Source organism: Aythya marila (assembly GCF_965140915.1).
Source record: "Aythya marila genome assembly, chromosome: 4".
Classification (NCBI taxonomy): Eukaryota; Metazoa; Chordata; class Aves; order Anseriformes; family Anatidae; genus Aythya; species Aythya marila.
The window spans coordinates 51496607-51508971 of NC_139045.1; positions in this window are offsets into that span (position 1 = coordinate 51496607).

Sequence of the window (12365 nt, forward strand, 5' to 3'; positions counted from 1 at the left end):
TTCACCCTCTGGAGCCCCACAATTTCCATCAGCCTCTGCTGCTGCAGAACCTCTCAGCTGAGACCCCCACTCACACAACCTCTGAGTTGTGATGATTCCTCATCACTGTCTGTTGAATCTGGTTGACCCCTTGGTACCACCATGGTCTGAACTTGCTTCTTTCTCCTAGTCTCCCCCTAGGAGATGACCATGGCTCCCAGTACTGACTGGTATTCTGTGCCACCCAGTTTTTCCTGCATCACCATCATGGAACTGCTTGGCTGGCACACACAGACCACATTACCACCTTTCTCAATGCTGCTTCTTGCCCAGAGATGTATAAAGCATCACCTTCTTCCCAGATGGAAAATACAAGATGCAGAAATCAGGGAGCCCATGCTGTGTTGCTTATTGAAAGTGAGGATAAGCTGTTGCAGTAGCCTAATGCTGACAACATCAGTGTCTGCTTGCAGGCTCTTTTCATTGAGCAGTGGTTGTAGCAGTGAGTCCATATTTTGTCTGATTCAAGGGCAAGTGATTTTAATCATACTGACATGTCATGCACTTTACTCAAGTACTCTTTTGCCAAGCACCCTAACAACCAGCAACCAGCAACTCTTTGATGCTTGCATTTAATTTGCAGAATGTACATTCAGAGTTGAAATATTATCTGTATATTATCAGGAAGTAATGAATATATTTGCCAGGCAGTAAAGGCCCTATAAATAAAGATATTAGATTTCTTTCACACTCAAGGATTTAGACAACCCTCCTTTTCTGTCTAAGCTTATTAAGAGTGTATTTTTGTTAAAACTTATAGCACATGTGATTGCAGGAAACAAGGTTAGGCACATGCATATCAGAGAGGGCCTCTCTTGGCTGGGATCTATCTGATGCTTTCTGGATTAATTTTTCTCTCAGATATATTCTATTTTCAAGAAATTCATATTTTTGTAAGTCTAGCTTTATTTCAGATTTTTTTCCAAAGCCTCTGGGTGCTTTGGTTGTGCCTTCCTCTTTTTTTTTTTTTTTTCCTCCTCCCATTAGTATGATTTTATTATTTTTTTCTTCTTTTTTTTTCTGTACTCCCTGTATAAGAAAGGTGTTAGAATTATTGATAAATCATCTCAGGCATTGAAAAAAACCTAGATGGCACTCTGAGGAACAGTCTCTAAACAGGGGAGCTGAAAGCAGTGGGAAAAGAGGAAATGAAGCAAAAGCTTTGGGACCGCTGAACAAATTTAAATGTGTGCTCTGCTTCCTTGATGACATCTGTTGAGACATAAAAAGAATAGAAAACTATAGAAAAAGTCTATGCAGGCAAGCAGACACAAAAACATTACATTTTAAAGCAAAGATTTTCATAGCCTACAAGGGGAGAAAAAGGAAATGGTTCAAGAAATATCTTTCTTTATCCTTTAATCTATGCCATCACATAACTTTTTTTTTTTTTTTTTTCTTTTCCCCTCCTTTTTCTTTTCTGTTACAGTAACATAGTAAAGCTGCACAACACTAAAGACTACTACCATGATCCACTCCATCTCTGCTCTGATTGTACCATTAATAATTTGGACCAAATTCTTCATTCCAGGATGCCTTGGCATATACAGGCTTGTGGCTGTAGCTACCAGTAACTTGTTTTGAGGACACAGAATACAGTAGAATTAATCAACGGGATTGTCCTTAGGCAACACTCACAAATGTTTGAGACTGTGGTACAAGCCAGTTGATTCATAAAACAGCTGAAAGTTTCCTAGGTCAAGCAAGGGCTTTGTCTGCATCTTATCTGCATTTCTCACTACATCTCAGAAACGTACCCATGAAAATTCCATGAAAATAAAAATTTGGATAAATATCCTCACTGTGACAGTCCTTGTGACAGTTTTTGAAGAAATCAAAAGAAAATGCAGGGGATTTGGAAATCATTTCTTGTTACTTGGGAAGGACCACCAATACACCATACTTTGTGTGATCAGCATGAAGGTTGCATACATGCCTTTCAATGCAAAGTCAATGTTCTGTGTGTAAATGCCTAGATCTTGTAAAAAATAATTGATGGTATTATAGGTTATGCTATCAGTTGTGCATGTGTGGGCTCATAGGAAGTCTATATTTAGCTACCTAGAAACTTCTGTGTGTTTGAAAATGTGGTTAACCAGATTAGAGGGTTTGTTGTGTTTGTTTCTGATTCCCATCTTAACTGTGTACACTATTTAAAAGAATTATGCTTGCTTATAATGTTTCTTCGCCAGGCATATCCATTAATTGCTGAAATTTTACCTAGTAATCAAAACTGGGTGAATGCTCATTTTGGTTTGTCCTTACCAATGGAAGTGATTAGGACACAAGTATTTTATCAGCCCTTGGTTAAGATATGAACATTCTGTATAATTCAGCTTGTTTTAACTTATTGACAAACCCACCCTCATTCTTGATTTCTTAAAGAAAATAAATGCACCATAATACTGTTATTTCATATTTAATCAAAATAACAAATGCCCTGCATACTGCAAATTTAAGACACAAGTATCTGTGTCCTTTTAAAGTCATGATCTGCAAAAACTATAAAACTATGCTATTTTCACTGAATGTCTCTAAAATAAATTTAAAGAACTATGGAATCAGATATCCCCAAAGTTAAGTGAGAAATTGAGCTCTTTCCATAGGTTTACATCTGCTGATAGTCACTGGTACTGCAACACTTAATCATGACCTAAATCTTTTTAGCTTCTTAGCTCTGGATAGAGAATGAATTTGCATGACCAAAGAGAGAAAAAAAAAGAAAAAAAAAAATAAGAGGAACGAAATCAGGAGATTATAAAATGCGTATGGTAGAATTATTGAAGTAACTACATGTATTCTCTGATGCAAATGAATGCACTATATACTTTCAGCAACTTTTGATTTGTCCTTTTCATTGTTGCTTTTCTTCATGTGCCCTATATAAGTAAACAGCTGCCAGATGAGGAAAAAATAACCGGCACACATCCACACATTCAATCTCAGTTCTTTGTTCCATCAGTTATTCTTTAAAAAGTGATGAAAGTTCTGCTTCAGAGGAGTACACAGATTTAAATTGTTTCTTTAAATAGAAATTTGGAGGAAGAAGCAACATCAATATACCTCTGTGAAGGAAGAAAAAAGTAAAAACCATCTATATTTTATTTAGTCATTGCTTCATTTGTTTTAAAAACATATGTGGATGCTCAGACTTCTGTTTATGCTACATGAGCAGTGAATTTTATCTTCAGTGCCTGATCTGAGTCGTATTTTGTGAAGCTGTTTGCCACAAAATGGTGTTCTTTTCTTTACCCGTTGTTTTGTCTTCAGCCTTAATGTTGTCAAACATTATGCATGAGATCAAAGAGGCTGTGGGATAAAACCTTGTAACACTATGCAAATGTTACCTAGATGAGTTCAAGTTATTAAGAAGAAAATAGCCAACATTTATTATAATACTATCAAGCTGAGTTATGCCCACTTTCAGATTTAAGTTAATTGTGTATAACTCCCCCATTACAGTCTACTGTAAACTACAGCCTTTATCTCCATTACTTGGTAGTTGAATCATTTCTGTTATGATTTTCACTACCAGTTATGAATCTTTCTTCCATTAACACACATTTCAGCTTTATCTGCAGTTCCATTGTCTGTTTCCTTCCCATGGTGAGCAATTTGTATATCTGCACTACTAAACTGTTTATTGCAAATAGAGTTTTTTCCCTCATATAAATCACAGGTCCCCTAAGTTTTGTCTTTACAGTCTGCAGCTTTTTGAATCTCTTCTGCTTTGAATCAATTAAATCTGCGTCTCCGGAAAAGACACTTTTCTATTATTTTTCTTGCTATATTCACTGTTTTTGTGTGTGTATAAAAATATATATACAAGGTAGTGAACTGTGTGACTGAAAATATCATTTTAATAATATTATTTCAAGTATTTTAATATTCACATCTATGTTGTCTTCATTTGAAATGCCATCTTAGCTCCCATGTCCCACTAGTGAAATGAAATATTTTTTTTAATAAATGAAATATTTCTATACCTACTTGTTTCTCAGTGAAGTTAGGTTAGAAAGTTATTTTAGTATTAACAGCCTGGTAGTTTACTGAATGCATGTGTATCTGTACATGTGTGTCTGTGACAGATCATTTACGATAGCTACATGTATATTATCAGTTCTATATTGTGTTTGACACTCACAATAGCATAGCTTTTTCTCTGTATTGATCATTGTAAATGGAGACAACATGAAAGATTCATGGATCCTGCATTTTGGTTGTACTCAGCAGAGTTTATATAGAATAAAGCAAGAAAAAAGTGTTTGGGTATACCTACTTTCCTATTTATATACTCAGTATATTGAGTTTTCATACCTTTATGTATATACATATATAATATAATTATTTACACACATATAAATTTACATTTTAATGAAAAAAAATTAAGCCTGTGTGTGTCTAAAACTACATTTTCAAGTAGCAGAATAAAACAAGAAATTCATCATCTTGGTGTCTTGAATGGTTTTAAATGGAACTGTAAAGCTTCTGTTTCTCCTAATCCTACCTTAAAACGAAAGAGAAAACAAACCATTATGAAACAAAAGTCAGCATATGGACATTTTCTGTGTGGTTCATAAATTTTATAGAATATCTACTTTTAGATATCTGGCCTCTGAGAATTCAGGTGTTAGAAAAGCCTGAACACTTCAAGAGAAATATCTACAAATTAAAATTGAATTTTTAATAGTGTGCTACAAAGCAAGGCTATTAAGGTATTCCAAAGCTAGTCTCAGTCATGTAAAGAGATTCGATAGTCCAGTACGGTATACTTCAGATAGACACTTCAAATTGTGTCAAGTTTATTACTAGCTAATATGCCTTTGAAGCACTGAAAGGAAAAATAACCTACTGGTTCCATTCAATCATTTTAACTGCACTTAGACAAGTGAGTTTTCTAATTCCTAACAAAAGTTTTGTTGCCTTATGTGACTTAACATGTCACATATTAAGCTGGTTAAAACCAAATCCAGTTTTTAAGGAATGCTAAACAAATCTGAGAGCAGGTATAGATCCACACTGAAATTTTACTAGGCAAAACTGCATGTCATGTATAGAAAACCACAATAATACCAGAGAGCAGCTAAATACACAGGAGCAGCTTTCAACGGATATCTTACATTTATTGTCTAGTGTATATTGCCTTATGTCTTCTAAACAGATTCGTTTGTGTGACAAACTTGTCCTGCCACCCACTGAATATACATGCACACACGTACAAAATAGTTTATTCTTCACATAACATCCTCTCACCAATTCAACTGCATAACAAATGGCTGAAAGAACAGTGCTGACAGGACCAAAAAGTTTTTTATATGTAAAAATTGTTACAGTTACTCCACAAATGACCTCTTTCCAGCATCTGTTGTCATAACTGTGGGTCAGGCTTTCCTAGGATGCCAAATGAATTAGCTAAGAGTATGACCTGTTGCTAATGCTTCTCCCTTCCAGGGCACAATTTCTCAGTTCTCCACCACTCTGAAAAACTATGATTCTGTTTGTAACTCTGTCTCTCTGTCTCTGAGTCTGACACCTCATATGTGCATATGTCTGACACCTCATGTATATGTCTATGAAAGGTCGCTGATTTATGAGGACTTGTAGGAAGAGAGAACAAAGAATTTATAACTCCATGTTCTTTGTATTTGGTTGTGTGATTTTTTTTTTTTTTCAAAAACAAATTAATTTTACCTGCATCAGTTTTACCATGCTGTGCACAACTAGCATATTGCCTTTTGTTTGTTTGTATGCTTTATAACCATGGAGCCATGGTTTTCACAAAAACTACCACCACCTACCTTTGTGAATCATTTCAAATATTTTAATTAATTAATTATCCTTTGGAATTCTAATGAAGCTGCACAGCAAAACAGATTCTTTTTACATTTTCATCTTTATTTCCCTCTGGTGTGACAAAGATAAAATTCTGTTTCAGACATCTGTGCATCTTTCCCACCTGCTTTTCTTACACCTCTGTGTTGTGTAGATACTTTTTACTGCTCTTTCCATTGGCATAGGATCCTTTTCAAAAGATGGTCAGAGGTTTTCTGACCATCCTTTCATCCCGTTTTCTAAATGTTTGGATTTAACTAGAGATGACATTACACACCCTTTACCTCCTCACTGTAAATGACATACAAGGGAAAGGATCTCATCACGTCCTGATTTAGTTAACTATGCTATCAACAGTCTAAATCATGTAATCCTTGGCAAATTGCTGAGCCTAAGATTAAAGCAAACTACTCTGTTCAGCAAGATATTCTGTCTGCCACAGGAATTTGAAAAGTACAAATTACATCTCCAGACCTACTGTAAAATCTTCATCAAAATACAAGTTGCATATCAGCTGAATATATAAAAAAATCCCTTCCTGCCTTACATCAAGCACTGCAGTTTTCTAGAGGAACACTGCCATCATGGACAAGTACGCAGATGAAGGCACTTGGGGGTTGAACACAGTAACAACTGTTTTAAGTGAAGATTTATGCAGAAGTTGTTCTTCTTTCACCAAAACAGATGTTTGTAGAGTGTTTGTAGGTTATGGTTCACCTTTTCCTTCTACCAGATTAACCATGTAGGTATTCCAGTCTGCTGTTGAGAGTACAAAATGAGTGAACATAGTTCCATCACTTTAACTCTAGTAGTCATGTCTGGCAACATGAACTTTATATTATCCACTGTCTATCATACTTCAAAATTCTACTTCAGGACCTTATTACACTGTTACTACATCACAACTTTTTAATATGTTAGTACTATTAAGAAGTTTCTATGGTCACATAAAACTTCTCTGTAGTTCCAGCATTTGCTATAACTCTATAACTCATATGTAATGAACTCATACACATATTTTAGGAGAGATAATAAACTGCATATGAGATCATTAAATATTTTCCATGGACATTGAGTACTCTTATTTTCCTGGCTTCTTTTCTCAATTTTGCATGCAGTTGAAAATACATTTATATATATATATATATTTATATTTACTCATGACCTCTGTCCATTTTGCTAGGAGAAAGGGAAATCCAAACTGAAATTTAACAGAAAATGGTTTTAATTCTGAGTCCTGAAATCTTTGCACATTACAACTGGTTGGCAAATATCTGAGTGTTATTTCTTTCCTGATCGTTCCCTAAATGTAATTTTGAAATACTCTCTGAAGAATAATCTTGCATGTGTTTAAAATTTATGAAGCTTCCTTTATTAAAAATATGTAAAAGTTAAGACATTTTAGCTTTAATCTGTTTTCCCAATGTACCATTTATTTCTTGAAGCTTAGTATATTTTTATAACCTCTGATGTCTTCTTTTGTGAATGGAAGTTTACAGTTCCAAAAAGTTAACTTCAGAATATCCAGTAGTATATGTTAACATCATTACAGCCTTTCTTTGATTCTCATGTCTAATGCTAGATCTAAAAGATAACTTTTAATTCCAGGAATGTATGTATTAAAATTGATCTTTTACTCAGGTGTTAATAACCTTTCTTCCCTGCACCGTACATGAAGAGAATTGGGAGCAATGGGGATCACAGCAACTAGCATGGCAGGCTGGAATAGGAGGAAGATAAAAGAAGCATTTGGGACTTAAATAAGAATTAATTTTAATCACTGGGATATGAGAGGTTTAGGCAGATTGTGATTCACTGGCCAAAGTCTCTTCTTTGCTCCTGCCAAAGGAGATCAGTCATTCTGTTATTTGTGGTGCTGTCCCTTTGTGAAAGTTTATGGGTTATGACTGTGTGGGAGATCTGGGAATAGAGGTAAGAAATCAAACTTGACCATTGTGCTCCTCAGATCAACTGCCTGATCAAGCTATGCACCTCTGTATGCTGAACTGCAAAGGGTAGATGAATAATTTCCATTTTTCCTGCTGCCACCATAGCAGAATATAGTTCAGGATTAAGTTGGTTCACACAAAGGAATTTCTCTATGTTAGACCAAAGATTATGTTGGCCAGCTGGAGGAAAGGGAAGTTGGGAAGCACTGGATAGTCTAAAACTGGGTCTAATCAACTGGCTTCTTTGGTAGACCATGACGTGCCCAGTTTAAGACTCCTGATGTTAAATTTAACTACAGACTATTTCTTTGAAGATGGTGTGGCATCAAAACAGAATTATGGTTTCAAATTGAGCTCATCTGGCAAAAACTGTAGCAATTATGGATGGAAGTTTTTTTTGAATTCCTTTTTTTTTTTTTTTTTTCTGCACCAAATCTGTAATCCTTGCTAAGACTAGTAAAAGGAAAATTTTCCTTCATAGTAGGAGAAAGCTAACTGTTCTCTTTTGTTGATTGGTAATTTGTAGAGAGCAGTAGGAAGTTATCACTTACTGACTGTTCACACATTTAACAGGCACTTGTATTTTCTGACACCATGTCAGTTCACTTTGCCATCTTGCCTGGAATTGATGGTGGTATTCCACAATAAATACCAGTGTTTGCTGATTGTCATTTCTGGTCACCAGCCGTGAGCCAATATTTAATTACAAATTCCGGTGCATCATCATTATGTGCATTATGCAATGTGGCACTGTAATATGGACAGCTACTGCCAAAGACATTGAAGGATGCACATATAACACATTTTCTGGCAGAAATATATCCTCTTATGGTCCTTCTTCGATGTCAGCCAAAATGGTGCTGTTTACTGGATATGTTGAAAAGTTGTTCATGACAGAACTTCACATCTGTTCTGAAGTAAAATGAAACTCAAAAATAACAGAAAAAGACAATTTTGATTAATGTCTTCTATGAGCATTTCAAAATGAAGACATTTCTGGTCATGTACTACCATGCATCTGCACAACTTTTTCAGTAACACTCCAATGTCAATACATAGTGTACATTATGTATATACATTTATGAAGGAAACAGTGAATAGAGTTTGTATAAGTGATAGTGTTCAGAAAATTTTGCATTCTTTTGATATTCCTCTGAAAAATTCAATGAGCATAAGCACAGACCAGCTTATAATTCCTTTGAAAATTAGAGCATGTTGGGGTTTCAAATGAAATGAGAAATGTCTCTTGGATTTACATAGCAGAAGCCTGCTTCCAAGACAGCTGCAGATATCAAACAGAATATAATTAGGGTGAATTAAATCATTCTAGGGCAATAATACCACATTCCCCCAAAGAAGAAAAAGAAACTATTTTAAAATAGTTTCTCTAACGAGTTATTTGTCTGTACTGCTTCTTAAAGATGCCTATTTGGGGACCATTTTTGTTGCAATATGGTATGCAGTGTTTTACCCTGAAATCATTTTAAGTACTTTGTATTTCTCTGATGAACATATTTGCAGGATCAATAGAAGACACTAATTTTACCAGGTAAAGGTTTTTATTGTTACTATTTTCTTTTCTTTTTATATGAAGACTATTATAGACACTCCCCTTGGGATGCTTAGTTTTAAAACTACAGAAACAGTAATATTTTGGTGAGATGTAGTTTTATTTTAATTCCTTACGTAGATATTTAGGACAAGAACTTGAAAGGATTTATCAGGTTCTAAATAACAAAAGAGAGATTTCAAAATCTCTTCAATAATAATTAAATATGAGTTCTAATAAAGTGGTACAAAAATCAGCATGGAGAGAAAATGGAAAGACTAAAGAAACAGCAAAAAGGCTGTCCGTCATGAAAAGTATCTGTCCTGCAGCTGAGTGAATGATACCTTGAGAGTGAGCTCAAACCTGCTAGGCTCTCTTGCCAGCTCTTGTTCCATTTAGCTGGCTTGTTACAGCTCTGATTTGAAATGTCCACCTGGGCTTAGGGCTGTGCTCAGAATAAGAGCTGTTGATCCAGCTGAAGAGCAATCTGCCCCACCAGTGCTGTCTCATAGCCCACAGAGGTCCAGCCAAAAGGCAAGTCAAGAACCAAGAGCTTAAGTTTTTCTCCTTACCTTGGTGTCCGGTTTAAGCCCATAGTGAATACAAACACCTGCATGGGCTTTGATCCATCTTGAAAAACCTTGTGTATAGGCTCCTACTGAGTATAGCATCCTTTCCCCAGGGATCTGGTTTAGCTTGTTTCTCCCAGAAGCTCAACCAGAGTGCTGGCATGCTCAGTTGTCTGCATCCTTGAGGTTTTCTAGCATTCAGAGGTGAAGGACCTCTTCCTAACACACAGGATTCTCAGTACAAAACACTGAGAGATTAAAACATTTCTCTGTGTACTGGTAATACAGATAGCTGTTCACAGAAATAGACTAGTTACTGCAGTTTGCCAGAGATCAATCTTGTAAATACACTATCTTAAGAGACAACTGTCTTTATATATTTTCTTTCCCCTGCTTTTCTTTTATTTGAAAGTTTTTGTTTGTTTGTTTATTGGTAAAGCAGCATGGGAAGAAATATATGTATGAGCCCTCTTTATTTTCTAGGACTTTATAATTTTTCATGTTTTACTGTTTCTTCTAAACTGCTTTAATATTTAGGTCCTTTGACAGATTCCTAAAATGTCTGAGTGCTGGGTCTTGAACTTTGGTCGAAACAATGCCATGCAATGTTACAGGCTTGGGGCAGAGTGGCTGGAAAGCTGGTCAGAGGAAAAGGATATAGGGGTGTTGGTTGATGCTCACCTGAACGTGAGCTGGCAGAGTGCCCAGGTGGCCAAGAAGGCCAGTGGCATCCTGGTTTATACCAGGAACAGTGTAGCCAGCAGGACCAGGGAGGTGATTGTCCCCCTGTACTCTGCTCTGGTGAGGCCGCACCTCGAGTACTGTGTTCAGTTTTGGGCCCCTCAGTACAAGAAGGACATTGAGGCCCTGGAGCATGTCCAGAGAAGGGCTACAAAGCTGGTGAGGGGCCTGGAACACAAGTCCTATGAGGAGTGGCTGAGGGAGCTGGGGTTGTTTAGTATGAAGAAGAGGAGGCTCAGGAGAGACCTCAGGTGTGGAAAGCTGGGGGTCAGCCTCTTCTCACAGGTAACTAGTGATTACACTAGACGGAATGGCCTCAAGTTGCACCAGGGGAGGTTTAGGTTGGAAATTAGGAGACATTTCTTCTCAGAAAGAGCTGTCAGGCACTGGAACTGGTTTCCCAGGGAAGTGGTGGAGTTACCTTCCTTGGGGGTGATTAAGGAAAGGTTGGACATGGTGCTTAGGGACATGGTTTATTAGTGGGTGATATTGGTGGTAGGGGGATGGCTGGACCAGATGGTCTTGAAGGTCTTTTCCAACCCTAATGATTCTATGATTCTAAAATGATTCTGTGCTTTCACAAGCTAACCATAGGTCCTTTTTTTCAGCATTCTTCGTAATTCCATTTGTGCAGGAGATGAATTCAGATTACTTCAGCTTTCCTCTCACTTTACACTCAAAACGTAATACTGAACAGCAGTAGATCAGCATTAGAAAAATCAGCATTTATTGCTTGCCTCACCTCTGCTTTAAAGATTCACCTCAGCTGCCGCCTCATAGCAAAGTCCCATGAGTAGCGTGTTCATTTGAACATATTCAAGATTTGCTGTTTTACAAGGTTACTATATTGGATTTATTTTATTTGGGAAGTTATGATTTTTATGACAGTTATTTTTTTTTTTCTTTCAGTTCTTTGCACACGCTTTCTCCTCCATAGGAGCAAGGTTTAGGATGGACTCCTCAGCGAAACAAATGAGAGTGTTTTTACCTAACAGTGCCCTTCTAACAGAGAAAACTAATACCGCTTGTCCAAAATTGGCTTTTATTGACCTGTAGTGGCCTAAGAACAATGAATCTGCCTGTGTAAAGTATTCCACGGCCTGCAGCAGAGGCTGAAAATCCATTCAAGATTGGATACGTGACTGTAACCTCAGGTTAAGAATAGTCTGATCCACTTCCGGAACAAACTTTTTGCCCAAGCATACACAAAGTCTGCCTCTCAGGACAGACTAATGTATATATACATATAATGTATATATACATATATATATATAAAATGTATAACTCCACACTATTTGCGTATTCATATCTGTTGTATGCATTTGGGCCTGTCCCATTCAGCAAAATCCATTAGAATTTAAATAGTAATAATAATGATAATAAAAAATAATAAAGCAAATCAACAAGAAAAATATTCTAGCAAGTTATTTTAGCTATGGAAATACCTCTAAAATTTATTTAGCTGATGTAGATAGAAGGTAAAAGGTTGGAAGAAAATCACTGATTTAAAGATACAAAAAATTCTTAGATTTTTTAATGTTGTGATAGCTGTTGTGTAGCAATTACAAGTGCTGTAAAGTGCTCAAAGTGAGACAGAGCATTTCTCAACCTCAGAAATATCCATTTTTGTGTAGTTGCATTAATAATATACTTGTGCAGTAGCACTTTAATTTCACAGATGTTTCT